The 15,763-nt window shown below is 38.3% G+C and overlaps 1 non-coding gene across 1 annotated transcript; it reads left to right on the top strand.

Annotated features, from left to right (window-relative positions):
• Window positions 1–13,561: 13,561 nt before the first annotated feature.
• Window positions 13,562–13,668, top strand: LOC122080425. Its single transcript, XR_006140720.1, has one exon. It is a non-coding gene; the product is annotated as a small nucleolar RNA R71 (small nucleolar RNA).
• The last annotated feature ends 2,095 nt before the right edge of the window (window positions 13,669–15,763 follow it).

Below are 15,763 nucleotides of genomic sequence, written 5' to 3' on the forward strand. Positions count from 1 at the left end.
TTATGGAGACTAGAGGACACTGCCTTCGCATAATGCAACCAAGGCCTTCCCAAGAGCATGTTAAAAGTTGTCGGTATATCGATGACTTGGAAGTCAATATCAAACTTCACCAGGCCAATCTTTACAATAAGGGTAAGGATGCCAAGGATCTTTCTCTTGGTGTTGTCATATGCCCGTATGGTTTGGGTAGTCGGCCTCATTTCTTCCAGGTTGATGCCAATACTTTTTTCCGATCTTAATGGTAGCACATTCAAAGTAGACCCATTGTCAACAAGAACCTGGGGAACCATCTTGTCAAGATATTCTACCGTGATATGGAGAGCTTGATTGTGCTAGAACCCTTTAGGAAGCTCTAAATTTGAGAACATCAAGGATTACACCATATATGTTGCCCCTACTATATGTGCGATATGTGTCAGATTTATCTCGATCGACACTTGTACATTGGTGAGAGACTTTAAGACTGCTTCAGAGCGTGTAGGGGATGCTATCGATAATCCCTAAATTAAGATATTAGCTTGGGACTTCTTGAGTTGAGCCAAGACTGGGTTCTCTGGATCTTTCTTCAAGCTACTGGTTCCGACCTCATTGGTCCCTGACTGTTCCACTACTAGGGCCTTATCGTTGTAATATTTTCCACCTCTAGTTTCCAACACGTTGACAAGTTTCTTTACAATAATCTCTATGGGGTAACAATCTTCATCATTGCTATTTGTTATGGTGATTATCTCTACCATGGGATCATCCTCCTCTTTTGATTCTCCCTCCTTGCTTGGAGTGGGAAGACGAGGTCCTCCACAAATATCCACAGCCCTAGCTCACAACTTTTTAACTGCATTAGAAAACTATTGGAATGCAGCGTCTACTGACTCCGTGAATGTGTCATCTGGCCCTATTTCCTTTAGATGATCTAACTATTCAAGTAATAATGATCACCGATGGTTACTTCACCCAGCATGTTATCAATTTCTTCTAACCTTTCTTGCATCCTCAGTGTGTTGGAATACAGTTCAGACAACTTTTCTTCCATTTCTAATACGGAGTTATGTTCGTCCATATAGACTTGCATCGGCTCTCCAGATTCTTCATCATTTCTTGAATATGATGTAGAATCATCTCCTCCCATGTGGAGGGAAGGGTGAATGGCACCTGTTAGATCAACTATTAGATTATAGCCACCGATAGCATAGACTAAGAAACATGTCTGATGATCTGGTAAGTAATATTCTGATTATCATCATTATCATCGTACCAAGGCCCCTGGTAGTCATCCTAGTCAGTCTAGATACTCATCATCCTCTTGAGAATTAGAGTCATCTCCATCATTCTCATTCTCATCCTCATCGTCGTCGTCATCATCCTCTTCTTCACTGATTTCCCCTCACTTGGTTCTCCATCAGATTCTTCTTGACCATCCAATTCTCCTACATCCAAATGCTCGTAGTATTTAGAGCATATCGACTGAAAGATTCCCATAGGGTTAGACTTGACATCACTGGTTCAAAGTTGGATCAGACCTCATTCATCATCCGCTATGTCACTCCCTATGTGGATTAGGGATGCATGCTCTTTGATCTGTTCCCCTATCGCCAATGCGGTTACTGCTCTAAGAAAATCATTTGTAATCTCTTCAATCATCTCTGGATTGTCCTCTGAAGATATAGTGGACTGAATTAGAGAAGTGGGATCACCCTCCTGGTCTTCCCTTAATGCATTCACTGACCCTGTTGGTGAAGTCATCTTTGGGGAGTCTGTTAGTGCAAGCATGTCTTTCCAATTGTATCTATCCATCCATCCTTCTTTTAGGTTATATGCCGAACCTTGAGAATGTGATTGGTATAAGAGTGAAGAAGGATATGAAGCGGGATAGTATGAAGATGATGTAATGTGAGAGGTAGGATATGAATATTGGGGGTGAAAGGATGAGGAAATTCCTGCTACTTGATGATGGGGTAAAGGTTGATGGTATGGCAGAGGCTGATAATATGGTGAAGGTGGGAGGCATGGTAGAGGTTGGTAATATGGTACAGTAGATTCTTCTATTGATGAGGAAGGATGAACGGTGGGAGTCTGATCTTTTGATTCTTTTTCTGATGATTCTTTTCTTTTGGGGGTCCTTATGGCTCTGACCCTTTGATTCATGATTTTCCTATAAGCGCGGGCATTCATGTGATTCTTCCAAGCTCTAGGTATAATGAGTTGAGTGGGATCACTCTTTGTGGCTTCTTCATCTAGATTGTTCACGTGATCGGGGAGTGGATTCATGTTAACATTGGAAGTTTGCTTTACCTTGACCACAATGGTTCCATTGTCTACCAAGTGCTGAATTGCATGTTGTAAACCCAAGTAACTTTTAGTGTTGTGCCCCTTCTGAGTGTGGTAAGCATAATATTCATGATCCCTATACCAAGCTAGAGGAGGGTTGCTGATCACTCTTGGAGCCATTGTCTCTAGCAATCCTTGCTTCTTTAACTTCTCGTATACATTTGTCATGGGCATTCCCAAATTAGAAAACTACCTTCTTAGATGAGGGACTTTCTGAGAGGGTGCATCTGCTTGTATTACAAATAACTTTGAAGAAGTGGCTGGTGAGATGGACTACTGAACTGCACTCACCACATTAGTTTCTGGACCCTTTCCATGTTTGAATTTGGTGTTCTTCCTTGCATCTTGGGAGTATCCTTGATACTGAGCTTCTCTTAGGATTCTTTTTTCCACATGTGTTAGGGATTAAAAGTTTGTAAATATTGATAGTAGAGGACATCATAATAAGGCTTTGACAAGTTCTCTATCAACATCTCCATTTGCTCTACTTCTGAAGGCCAGTCTGCTATCATGGCAACTTATCTCTAAACCTTATCAGGAAGGTGGTGAATCCTTCTCTAGACTGTAGCCTCAACATCTCAAGCTCCCGACGTTTCACATCCACCTTGATATTGTATGAGTACTACTTAGTGAAGGTTTTCACCATTATTGTCCAATTCTGAGTTTGAGATGATTCCAACTGGGTGAGCCACTTGAGTGCTGGTTTTGATAGGGTTAACATGAAGGCTTGCCCCATTTGGTTATCTATAAGTTGCCATGACTTTGTGATGTTGAGAAAAACTTTGAGGTGAGCTTTGGGATCTCCTTACCCATCAAACCTGTCGGTCTGCCACTTAAATTTCTCGGGAATCCTTACCCCAGAAAAGAAACTCGTTTCATCTGAAACCACTGGCTTCTTGAACTTTTTCCTGTTCGGAGCATATTTTCCAATTGCTCCCTAACTTTCCTTTCTCTCTCCATTTTTGGAGGTTCCATTTGGACATGCACCACAAATTCCTCTTCTTCATCTTTAATGACTACCTTAGGAGGAGGGACCTTGGAATAGGCCCCTCGTTGACCATTTGGACTAGTAGGTGAAGATTCTCTTTAACTGATTCGTTTGACTTGCTCTGGTTCTCCTGAGTTAACTTAGAAAGAGTTTCCACCATAACCTGTAGCTCCATTATGTTCCACATCTCCCGTAGTCAGTGCTTGCTCAGCCTTGGGATCAGCTCTGGGAGGGTTCTAAAGTGCATGCAATATCTGAGCTATCTTTCTCTTGACTTCAACCATTTCTGTCTGCAAGGTCTCCATGGGACAGACCCATGCCTGTTCGGGTAATTCAGAGTAGTGTGGATCCATACAAATTGGGCTGCAATCACTTAGTAGTAGATGATGAGCACAATAATGTGTGAAATCTTAGGGATATAAGTGTACATTTTGCCCCACTTTGAATAGTACTACTTTTATTTTTCTTGTTTTTTTTTTTTAGTTTCCAAGTCTACAAGAGAAAGTGCTTAAAGTGAATCAAGAACTGGTCAAAGCTTGAACTAACTTGTCCAAAGATGGGACCCACTCATTGGTACCACATCCTCTCTCCTACAAAATCCTGAAGATTATTCTCTCTCTTTGTCACCTTATAAGATCTTGAAGATGCTATGTAGAGATTCCTTTTTTATTTAATCAAGATTGTAAGATATTGGTTAATATTACAGGGAAGGAATATAATTTTTTAATTTTGGAAACAGATTCTCTCTTTCCTCACACAATATCTCAGAGAATGAGGACTTTTTCCAAGATTTAATTTAATTTAATTTTCTTTCTTTTCTTAAAAAAGACTTATAGAAGGAAGGAGACAAGACCAAAGCCCTATAAAAGTCCCTTCCTCCTCCCTCCTATTAATTGTTATTCCCCTTAGTTTATTTTCTAGTTTATGCATAGTTCTCTTCTCTCTCTCCCTCTCTTACTGTTTTTAGTTTTAGTTCTTCTTTATTTTTGCTTTAATAACTTTTGTAATAGCTATTTATGTCAATTAATGTACGCACTCTTTTATTCTTATTCAGACTTTTATGTTTATGATTTATGCAATTGAGTTGTAATTTTTGAAGTTATAGTTCTAGGCTTAGATCTAGGTGACAAGATCATGAGCCGTGGAGCATCTTTTTTTTTTTTCAAGTTCAGTTTTTTTTTCAAGATTTATTTTCTCTAGTACTAGAAATTTTAGATTTGGTTTATTCCTGATCTAGTTTTTAGTACTGATAGTATCTCAAATCACCTAAGCTTTTAAGTTTAAGCATTGATTCAAGTAAGTAGGCTCCTTCAGTAATCTTCTTTCCCCCCTCTCATTATCTCTTCTGACTACCCTTTCTTTCTTAATTTAGGATTTTAATTTCAGTTGTTATATTATTCCTTTCCCTTTCCCCCAAGGTTCATGGCTAGTGTATGTGTTGGCTTTGCCCCTCCTAGCCATAGAACCATCATTTTATTATTTTTATTTTAATTGCCTCCCTTTCCCTAAAGCCAAGTAGAGTAAACCTTGTAAGAGTGACTCTCTGGTCAATTAGGGAAGCTCATATTATGATGCATCCCTCGGGCTAAGTAGAGAAACCTACTTGTGAGTCTCTCTCTAGCTTTATCCCCTTTCTTTTACTTTATTTTTATTTCAGTATATTTTTCCTTTATTATTATTTTTAATTACGTGGATTGTTTATTTTTAGCTATTTATTTATTTATTTTAATTGCGTGGCTTGCATCTTTAAATTCTTAGATGACGAATGGTTAAGACGTTATTTCAGATAGATATGTTTAGGACGGTAATTAGAATTAGATCACAACTTTTAATCGGTCGCATTATTAAAAGAAGCAAAAAAAATTAAAGTGGCTGCTCCCCCTGTGTTTGACCTGTAGCTACACTAATCCGTATGCTTGCGGTTACATTTTAAAAATCTCAAACAAGTTTTTGGCGCCGTTGCCGGGGAAACAGTTCCATGTTATTCTTTTTCTTTTTTTGGAAAATCAGAGTACTTTATTTGCTTTGTTTTATTTTTCTTTTTCTTTTATTTATTGAATTCCTGAGAAGAACAACTTACAATAGTAGTTGTATCGGTGGAGGTCACCAAGCCTAATAGTATGATAAAGACAGGTTTTATCATACTGTAGCAGTACCTCAAGAATTGATCTGAGCAACCCTGGATCCCTGCCGGTATGTGTTTGAGATTTAAAATGTAACCGCAAGCGTACGGATCAGTGTAGCTACGGGTCGAACACAGGGAGAGCAGCCACTTTATTTTTTTATTTCTTTTAATAATGCGAAAGTGAACTGATTAATGGTTGTGATCTAATTATAATTACCGTCCTAAAAATAACGTCCTAACCATTCGTCATCTAAGAATTTAAAGACGCAAGCCACGCAATTAAAATTAAATAAATAAATAACTAAAAATAAATAACCCACGCAATTAAAAAAAAATTAAATAAATAAAGGAAAAAAAAAGCTGAAATAAAAATAAAGTAAAAGAAAGGGGATAAAGCTAGAGAGAGACTCACAAGTAGGTTTCTCTACTTAGCCCGAGGGATGCATCATAATATGAGCTTCCCTACTTGACCAGAGAGTCACTCTTACAAGGGTTACTCTACTTGGCTTTAGGGAAAGGGAGACAATTAAAATAAAAGCAATAAATTGATGGTTCTATGGCTAGGAGGGGCAAAGCCAACACATACACTAGCCATGAACCTTGGGGGAAAGGGATAGCAATAATGTAACGACTGAAAATAAAAATCCTAAATTAAGAAAGAAAGGATAGTCAGAAGAGGGAATGAGAGGGGGGAGAGAAGACTACTGAAGGAGCCTACTTACTTGAATCAATGCTTGAACTTGAAAAAAATTGCTCCACGGCTTGTGATCTTGTCACCTAGATCTAAGCCTAGAACTATAACTGAAAAAATTACAACTCAATTGCATAAATCATAAACATAAAAGGGATGAATAAAAATAAAAGAGTGCTTGCATTAATTGAAATAAAAAAAAAACTAGTACAAAAGTGATTGAAGAAAAGATAAAGAAGAACTAAAACTAAAGAGAGAGCAAGAGAAAGAGAGAGCAACTAAAAAAACTAGAAGAAGAATGAATTGTGTCTCCTCCTCTTACATGAGTTGTATTTATAGGGAATGGAGAGGTAGGGTAACAATTTTCTTTTTCCTAAAAGAGAAAAACCCACAATTGATTGTGAGATCTTTTGAGTCCAAAAGTGCTAAGATGGAGGAGAGAGAAGAGAGAAATAAATTTTGAGAAATTTCCTATAATTTTTTGCTTATTTTCTTTCCTTTTTTTTTTTCTAATTTATTTTTCTTCTTTTTTTCTCTCTCCTAGGGACGATTTTTTTTCTTCCTTTGTGTGATTTGGACAATCTTTGGTGATAATGTGGAGGAGAGAGAAGATTTGGACAATTTTTGGTTCTCCCCTTTTTTTCTCTTTCCTTTTTTTTTTCTTCTCTTCTTGCTTCCACGATTTTGCTTTCCTTTTTTTCTTTTTCTTTTTCTTCTCTTCTTGCTTCCACGATTTTGCTTGCTTCTAACTTGATGTGGAAATCCCCTCCATGCCCTTAGTGCTTTAAGTGAGTGAAAAGCAGGAAATCTTCAACAAAATCTTCTAAAAAAAACGACCATAAGATTCGAACTTGAGACCTCTTGGTGAGCAAGGGAATTTTGCACACCATAGCTCACCAACTACACTAGGTAGTTGTTGTTACAAAAAACAAATTTTCAATCACTTAAGGATGTGGTCCATCGATCCTTGTTGGCATTTGGAGTATTCCTTGTACCTCTGAGACAATTGCAAACGGGCTGGTTCTGCATCTCGGTTCAGTTCTGATCCATTATTCTTTTTTTGGCCTGAAAAGAATAATCATTTGTACAGGTGACCGAACGAATGTGTACTTCTAATTGAACATGTCCATCTTGCTCAGAATTTCATCCTCTTCGCAACCATGGAAAGAAATAGGACCTCTTTACATGTAAAATTGAAGATATAGCGCCCGATAGTCCTTAAGGCCTTGAAAATATAAAACCTGCAAAAAGAGAGTAAAACCCAAGGTAGCTCCATTCTAAATATGTAAAATGCATGTTTTACTACCCTAGATTTCACACATAAATGTGCTCATCAGAATTCCCCCACACTTAGACTTTGCTAGTCCTCGAGCAAAACAAAAAGAAAAAGAATAAAAAAAAAAAAAAAACCTAACTCACTTTCGTAGGAATCACGGTTGCACTTAGCATGTGCAACAAGCCTTTAAACCCCTAGGTCACCCCTAGTGGACGAGTTGTGTCTCGTGGGTGTTTGCAGTGAATATACACCCAAAATTCAGAATAAACAAATCCCAACTTTGGCTAAAGGTAAGGCTCATACCGATCCGGAGCAAAGATAATTTCTATTACAATGGACCCCCACACTTGAACTTTTATTACCCTTTATCAATTCCAGGCACTAGCATATTTCTTAATTTGGAACTCACCTCATCTCTTTCAAAACATCCTTATCTTAAGGCAAAACCACTTGTGAAGAAATAGGGAACCAATGACTAAGGCGTTGGAGTGTTTTTGACCAAACATGTTACCAAGCAATAATGACATTTGCACATTTTTTTTCTCTTTTTTTTTCTGATTAATAAACTCTATTCTACTCCACTACTTTTGGCCTGAATGACATGGTGGAGCAAACACCAGACACCCAAGTTACTATGTAGCTTCGCTTTTTGCATATGTCCACAAAGGCAGTGATGCTAGAGTTACTTCAGAAGTTTCCTCCCAAGGAATTTCGATCAAGACACCACGCTTCCTGAGGCGCAATGCCCTGTCTAGTTCCAAGGGAATCAACTCTTATTCTTCTTTATACCACATTTCACATTTCATTTAAAATTGTGCATTTGTCAACCCATGCCAAATTAAAAAGAAGGTCTCAACTCCAAATCAAAAGTACAAGGAACCCACAGACTTACATATGGTCCATCACCATAAAACAGGGGTCTCTTATTTTTCAAAAGAAAGTCCCATCTCAAGACACATGCTTATTTCTTTCTTCTCAACAGGGTTTTATACATTCAAAATGGGTACCTTCATCAGAACTTTTATTTTCATACATCAAGCATCCGAATGGTCTGATCATTAGCCAAAAGCCAAAGTAGGACTTCATCCTTAGCAAGCTCAAAAATAAAAAGAAAAACAAACAAAACAAAGTGAAAAAAAAGCAAAAACTGGTTTCCCTCCCCCACACTTAAGTCATGCAATGTCCTCAATGCATGGAAAGAATTAAAAGCAAAGACAATGCAAGGGGGTCATACCTGAATAACAGTTAGTCATCAGTGTAAAGAGGTTCATGGAGATCCATGACCTCTTCACTACTAGTAGTAGGAAACACAAGGAACGGTTTCAAACGCTGACCATTAACCTTCGAAATTACCCCTGTTTCTGGATTCAAAATCTCCACAGCCCCATAGGGATATACATTATGAACAATAAATGGGCCATCCCATCGGGATCTAAGCTTACCAGGAAAAAGATGCAATCGAGAGTTGTACAATAAGACCTTATCACCAATTGCAAAAGATTTACGCAGAATGTGTTTATCATGGAAAGCTTTGGTCTTTTCCTTGTAAATCCTAGAACTTTCATAGGCATCATTCCTAAGTTCCTCCAACTCAGATAGTTGGAGCCTACGGTGAATTCCCGCATCAGACAAATCAAAGTTAAGCTTCTTAATGGCCCAAAAGGCCTTATGCTCCAACTCAACTGGTAAGTGACAAGCTTTTCCATACACCAAACGGTAGGGAGACTGATCAAGGTCGATCTTGAATGCAGTCCGATGGGCCCACAAGGCATCAATGAGCCTAAAGGACCAATCCTTATGGTTGGAATTAATAGTTTTCTCCAAGATTTGTTTGATCTGCCTATTAGACACCTCCACTTGGCCACTAGTTTGGGGGTGATAAGGGGTAGATAACTTATGGGTGATCCCATACTTTTTCATTAGGGCCTCAAAAGGCCGATTACAAAAATGAGTACCCCTATCACTAATTATTGCACGTGGTGCACCAAAGCGGGAAAAATATTCTCTTTGAGAAACTGGACCACCACTTTGTGGTCATTAGATTTACAAGGTATGGCCTCTATCCATTTAGAAACATAATCAACGGCCAAAAGTATGTACAAATTCCCAAAGGAATTAGGGAATGGTCCCATAAAATCGATGCCCCAAACATCAAAGATCTCAACTACTAAAATGGGGTTGAGAGGCATCATGCTCCTTTTATTGATACGGCCAAAAGACTGGCAGGCGGGGCAAGCCTTGCAAAAATCAAAAGCATCTCTAAAAAGAGTGGGCCAATAAAATCCGCATTGGAGAACCTTTACGGCAGTCTTCTTAGGTCCAAAATGTCCACCACATGCATGATCATGACAAAAAGAGAGAATGGAATGTTGCTCATGATCAGGAACACATCGTCGGATAATCTGATCTGGACATATCTTAAACAAATAAGGATCATCCCAGAAAAAGTGTTTAACTTGGGAATGAAACCTATACTTATCTTGGGTGGACCAGTGATCCGGAGTCACACCTGAAACTAAGAAGTTGACAATGTCAGCAAACCATGGTTCACTGGACATTGTAAATAATTATTCATCTAGAAAGTTCTCGTTGACTGGAGAATCAACAGTCAAGGAATTGGGAAGCCGGGATAAATGGTCTGCAACTAGGTTTTCAACTCCTTTCTTATCCCTAATTTCTAAATCAAACTCTTGCAAAAGTAAAACCCACCTAATGAGATAGGATTTGGCATCCTTCTTCTGAACTAGGTATCTAAGGGCAGAATGATCAGTATACACCACCACATGTGAGCCAACTAAATAAGACCGAAACTTTTCTAATGCAAACACAACAGCTAAAAATTCTTTTTCAGTGGTTGTATAATTGAGTTGTGCATCATTTAAGGTCCTACTAGCATAGTAAATGACAGTGGGTAACTTATTAATCCTTTGACCTAAAACTGCTCCTATGGCAAAATCTGAAGCATCACACATCAGTTCAAAAGGTTCAGTCCAAAAAGGTGGTTGAACAATGGGTGCATTGGTCAACTCCTTCTTAAGTTGCTTGAAGGATTCTAGGCACTCTTTAGAAAATTCAAAAGTCTGATCTTTGACAAGTAATGAGGTGAGAGGCCGGGCTAACTGACTAAAGTTCTTAATAAACCTTCTGTAGAAGCCTGCATGCCCTAGAAAAGACCGAACATCCTTAACAGATTGAGGAGGTGGTAAATTATCAATTAAATCCACTTTGGCTCTATCTACCTTAATTCCCTCCTTGGATATTACATGGCCTAAAACAATACCAGATTTAACCATAAAATGACATTTCTCCCAATTCAAAACCAAATTCTTAGATATGCACCTTTTCAAAACTAGGGAAAGATGATGAAGACATTCAGAATAGGAATTCCCATGAATTGAAAAGTCATCCATAAATACTTCTAAGAATTTTTCGACCATGTCAGAAAAAATGCTCATCATGCATCGTTGGAACGTAGCAGGGGCATTGCAAAGCCCAAAGGGCATATGCCTGTAAGCAAATGTTCCATATGGGCATGTAAAAGTGGTCTTATATTGGTCCTCTAAAGAAATTGGGATTTGGTTATAGCCAGAATATCCATCAAGAAAACAATAGTATTCATGTCCAGCTAACCTCTCTAACATCTAATCAATGAATGGCAATGGGAAGTGGTCCTTCTAGGTTGCCATATTAAGTTTCCTGTAGTCAATGCACACACGCCATCCTGTTTGGACATGGGTATGGATCAACTCATTATTGGCATTAGGAACTACAGTCACACCAGACTTCTTAGGTACTACGTGAACTGGAATTACCCATTGGCTGTCAGAAATAGGATAAATTATTTCATGATCCAAGCACTTTAGGATCACTTTCTTAATGGCTTCCATCATCACTGGGTTAGCTCTTCTTTGGGGTTCCATGGATGGTTTGGAATCCTTCATAAGATGTATATGATGTTGCACAATGGAAGGGCTTATACCCTTGATATCAGCCATGGTCCAACCTAGGGCTTCCTTATTATCTTTTAACACTTTAAGTAACTCCTCTTCCTGGCTAGAAGTCAAATTTGAAGAAATTATTACAGGAAGAGTCTAGTCAGGCCCTAGGAAAGCATATCTCAAATTAGATGGCAACTCCTTAAGATCTAGCTTAGGGGGCTCAACTATGGAAGGTTTGGGAAGGGAATTGGAAAGGGGTCCTAAGGGCTCCACAAGTGTGTGAAGACTCAAGACTTCAGAAAAGAAATTTTCACTATCATCATCCAACTCATCCATACACTCTTGGAATTCTGAATCAAAATCAATATCAAAGTTGGTAACTAAATCATCAGAAAAATCCAAAAAATCCTCAAGCATATTGATCTCTTCTTCCATATGTGGTTGCTTGCCAATCCTAAACATGTTAAACTCAACAGTTTGGTTACCAAAAGATAATCTTAGGAAACCATTCCGACAATTGATTAATGCATTACTGGTAGCCAAGAATGGTCTTCCTAGAATTATTGGGATCTCATCCTTGGTTGAGAAGGGCTTAGTATCTAACACAATGAAATCAACAGGGAATATAAATTCCCCCACCTTTAGTAAGACATCCTCAACCATCCCTTTAGGAATCTTAACAGACCTATCTGCCAACTGAAGAGTAGTTCCAGTGGCTTTCAATTCTCCCAATCCTAGTTGCTTGTACACATGGTAAGGTAAAAGATTCACACTTGCGCCAAGGTCAAGTAAGGCATGCTCAATATAGGTGTTGCCTATGACACAAGATATGGTAGGGCTCCCTGGATCCTTATACTTGGCTGCTATAGGCTGAGTAATTATGGAACTAATGTTACCTGCCAAGAACGCCTTTTTAGGCACACTAGTGATACGTTTGTGAGTACACAAATCTTTCAGTACCTTTGCATAGGCGGGGATCTGGGATATGGCATCCAAAAGAGGGATGTTTACTTCTACCTTTTTGAAGACTTCTAAAATTTTGTCCATGGAAGCAGTCTTCTTTTTGTTTACCAAGCGATTAGGAAATGGGACAGGATGAACATAAGGACTGTTAGGGATTTGCCCCTGTTCAGAAGAATCATTTTTGGTTTCCTCAACCAAATCATCTTTAGTTTCAGAAAAATCTTTAGGTTCATCAGACGAACCTGGAACAAGAGGCACATTTGTGTCCTCAATTGAAGAAGAGTTAACAGGAGTAATAGATGGGGAAGATTTAGGAACGCTCTGTAGGTACTCTCTACCACTCCTAAGGGCATAAACAACATTACATTGGTTAGAGGGCCCTTGTTGAGTCTGACCTTGTACTATATTCAGTGGTGCAATAGTTGGTCCTTGTGAACTAACAGGCTGATGATGCCTAGGGTTAGACTCTGGTTGACTGGGTAAAGTTCCCTTCTCCCTCTCACGCATAATTGAGACAACTTGGGTAAGTTCTCTCGTAAGATTTTGATGGCTTGTCATGAGGAGGGCCATATTTTTTTTCAAGTCACTTATTCTACTTGCCTCTCCAGTGTTGGTAAACCCAGGGGGTTGCTGATAAGATGATAGAAGAGGGGCCCTAGGAAAACTCGCTTGAGGTCCTAAATTTGACCTAGGAAAAGTATTTTGAAAAAAAGATTGTTGTGCAAAGGGAGGCCTTTGGGGTCCAGGTTGACCTTGATTATAGAAATTGGAAGGTCCTGCTTGGTTGCCCTGATTCCAAGAGAAATTTGGGTGGTTTCTCCATCCTGGATTGTAGGTGTTACTATATGGATTATTCTGATATAAGGCATTAACACTATCATTAGAAGTGCCCCCAGAGGTGTTGGGGCATTCTTCTATGACATGTCCAGGGGACTGGCACCAAGCACAAATCTTAACCAAATTGACTGATGATGGCTCTCTAGGAACAATAGCATCAATTCTCTTGATTAGGCTATCCAAATGGGCTTCCTTGGCTATTATCCCATCCACAAAATATCCATTTCCTCCTATGGTTCTTTCACTCTCTTGGGTTGATTCCTACTCATGGGTTTTGTCAGCTAAGTCAAGTAAAAATTCCCATGCCTTTTCTTCATCTATAAAGGATGTGAATCCCTCAGGGCACATAGACTCTATCATTTGTTTAGTTGGGTAATCAATACCCTCATAAATTATTTGACATAAATGCCATAGGTCTAGGCCATGGTGAGGGCATTCTTGGAGTAGATCCTTGAATCTCTCCATAAGTTTGGAAAATGACTCACTAGGCTTTTGCCTAAACTGAAGGATATCACTTCTAAGCTTATTGGTCTTGTGAGTTGGGAAAAACTTCTTAAGGAAGACAACTGTGAACTGTTCCCATGAGGTTATGGAATTTGTGGGTAATCCATACAATCACTTCTTAGCTTGGTCTTTCAATGCAAAAGTGATAAACCTAAGCTTAACAGCATCATCAGAAAGCTGTTGGATCTTAATTAGAACACATACCTCTTCAAATTCCCTTAGAAATAGGTATGCATCCTTAGAGGTCAACCCATGGAAGTGGGGCAACATAGTGATGTATTGAGATTTGAGTTCAAAATTATTGCCCTGGGCTTGTGGCAGAACTATGCAGGAAGGTTGGGCTGTTCTAGCAGGGTAGAACCTATCTTTCAGAGATTTAGGTGAAGGGTTTTGCTGTTGGTCTCCCATATTGAAGGGTTTTAAAGAGAGCAAACGTATAGGGTCACTACTTGTTGGATCTCTTCTTTCTAACCGATTCTTAGTATTACGTACCCACTTAACACTCATGCAACAGAAAAACTACCCACAACTAAAGTAAGACAAGCACAAAAGAATGGATAGCAAAACTTTTTTTTTATTATTATTTTTTTGATTTTTTTTTATTTTTTATTTTTTATTTTTTTGGTTTTTGGGAGCTTACCGACAGGGATCCGGGGTTGCTCAGGTCAATTCCTGAGGTACTGCTACAGGGCGAAACCTGTCTTTATCATACTGTGAGGTATGGCGACCTCCACTGATACAACTATTATTGCAAGTTGTTCTTCTCAGGAATTCAATAAAAAAAAAAAAAATATAAAACAAAGCAAACAAAGCACTCCGATTTACCAAAAGAAAGTGAAAAATAACATGGAACTGTCTCCCCGGCAACGGCGCCAAAAAATTGTTTGAGATTTAAAATGTAACCGCAAGCGTACGGATCAGTGTAGCTACGGGTCGAACACAGGGAGAGCAGCCACTTTATTTTTTATTTCTTTTAATAATGCGAAAGTGAACTGATTAATGATTGTGATCCAATTCTAATTACTATCCTAAAAATAACGTCCTAACCATTCGTCATCTAAGAATTTAAAGACGCAAGCCACGCAATTATAAATAAATAAATAAATAACTGAAAATAAACAACCCATGCAATTAAAAATAATAATAATAAAGGAAAAAATAAAAGCTGAAATAAAAATAAAGTAAAAGAAAGGGGATAAAGCTAGAGAGAGACTCACAAGTAGGTTTCTCTACTTAGCCCGAGGGATGCATCATAATATGAGCTTCCCTACTTGACCAGAGAGTCACTCTTACAAGGGTTTCTCTACTTGGCTTTAGGGAAAGGGAGACAATTAAAATAAAATAATAAATTGATGGTTCTATGGCTAGGAGGGGCAAAGCCAACACATACACTAGCCATGAACCTTGGGGGAGAGGGATAGCAATAATGTAACAACTGAAAATAAAAATCCTAAATTAAGAAAGAAAGGGTAGTCAGAAGAAGGAATGAGAGGGGGGAGAGAAGACTACTGAGGGAGCCTACTTACTTGAATCAATGCTTGAACTTGAAAAAAAAAATTGCTCCACAGCTCGTGATCTTGTCACCTAGATCTAAGCCTAGAACTATAACTTAAAAAATTACAACTCAATTGCATAAATCATAAACATAAAAAGAACTGAATAAAAATAAAAGAGTGCTTGCATTAATTGACATAAAAAAAAATATTACAAAAGTGATTAAAGCAAAAATAGAGAAGAACTAGAACTAAAGAGAGAAAGAGGAAGAGAGAGAGCAACTAAAGAAAACTAGAAGAAGAATGAATTGTGTCCTCCTCTTACATGAGTTGTATTTATAGGGAATGGAGAGGTAGGGTAACAATTTTCTCTTTCCTAAAAGAGAGAAACCCACAATTGATTGTGAGATCTTTTGAGTCCAAAAGTGCTAAGATGGAGGAGAGAGAAGAGAGAAATAAATTTTGAAAAATTTCCTATAATTTTTTGCTTATTTTCTTTCCTTTTATTTTCTAATTTATTTTTCTTCTTTTTTCTCTCTCCTAGGGACGATTTTTTTCTTCCTTTGTGTGATTTGGACAATCTTTGGTGATGATGTGGAGGAGAGAGAAGATTTGGACAATCT

Source organism: Macadamia integrifolia, chromosome 5 (assembly GCF_013358625.1).
Source record: "Macadamia integrifolia cultivar HAES 741 chromosome 5, SCU_Mint_v3, whole genome shotgun sequence".
Lineage (NCBI taxonomy): Eukaryota > Viridiplantae > Streptophyta > Magnoliopsida > Proteales > Proteaceae > Macadamia > Macadamia integrifolia.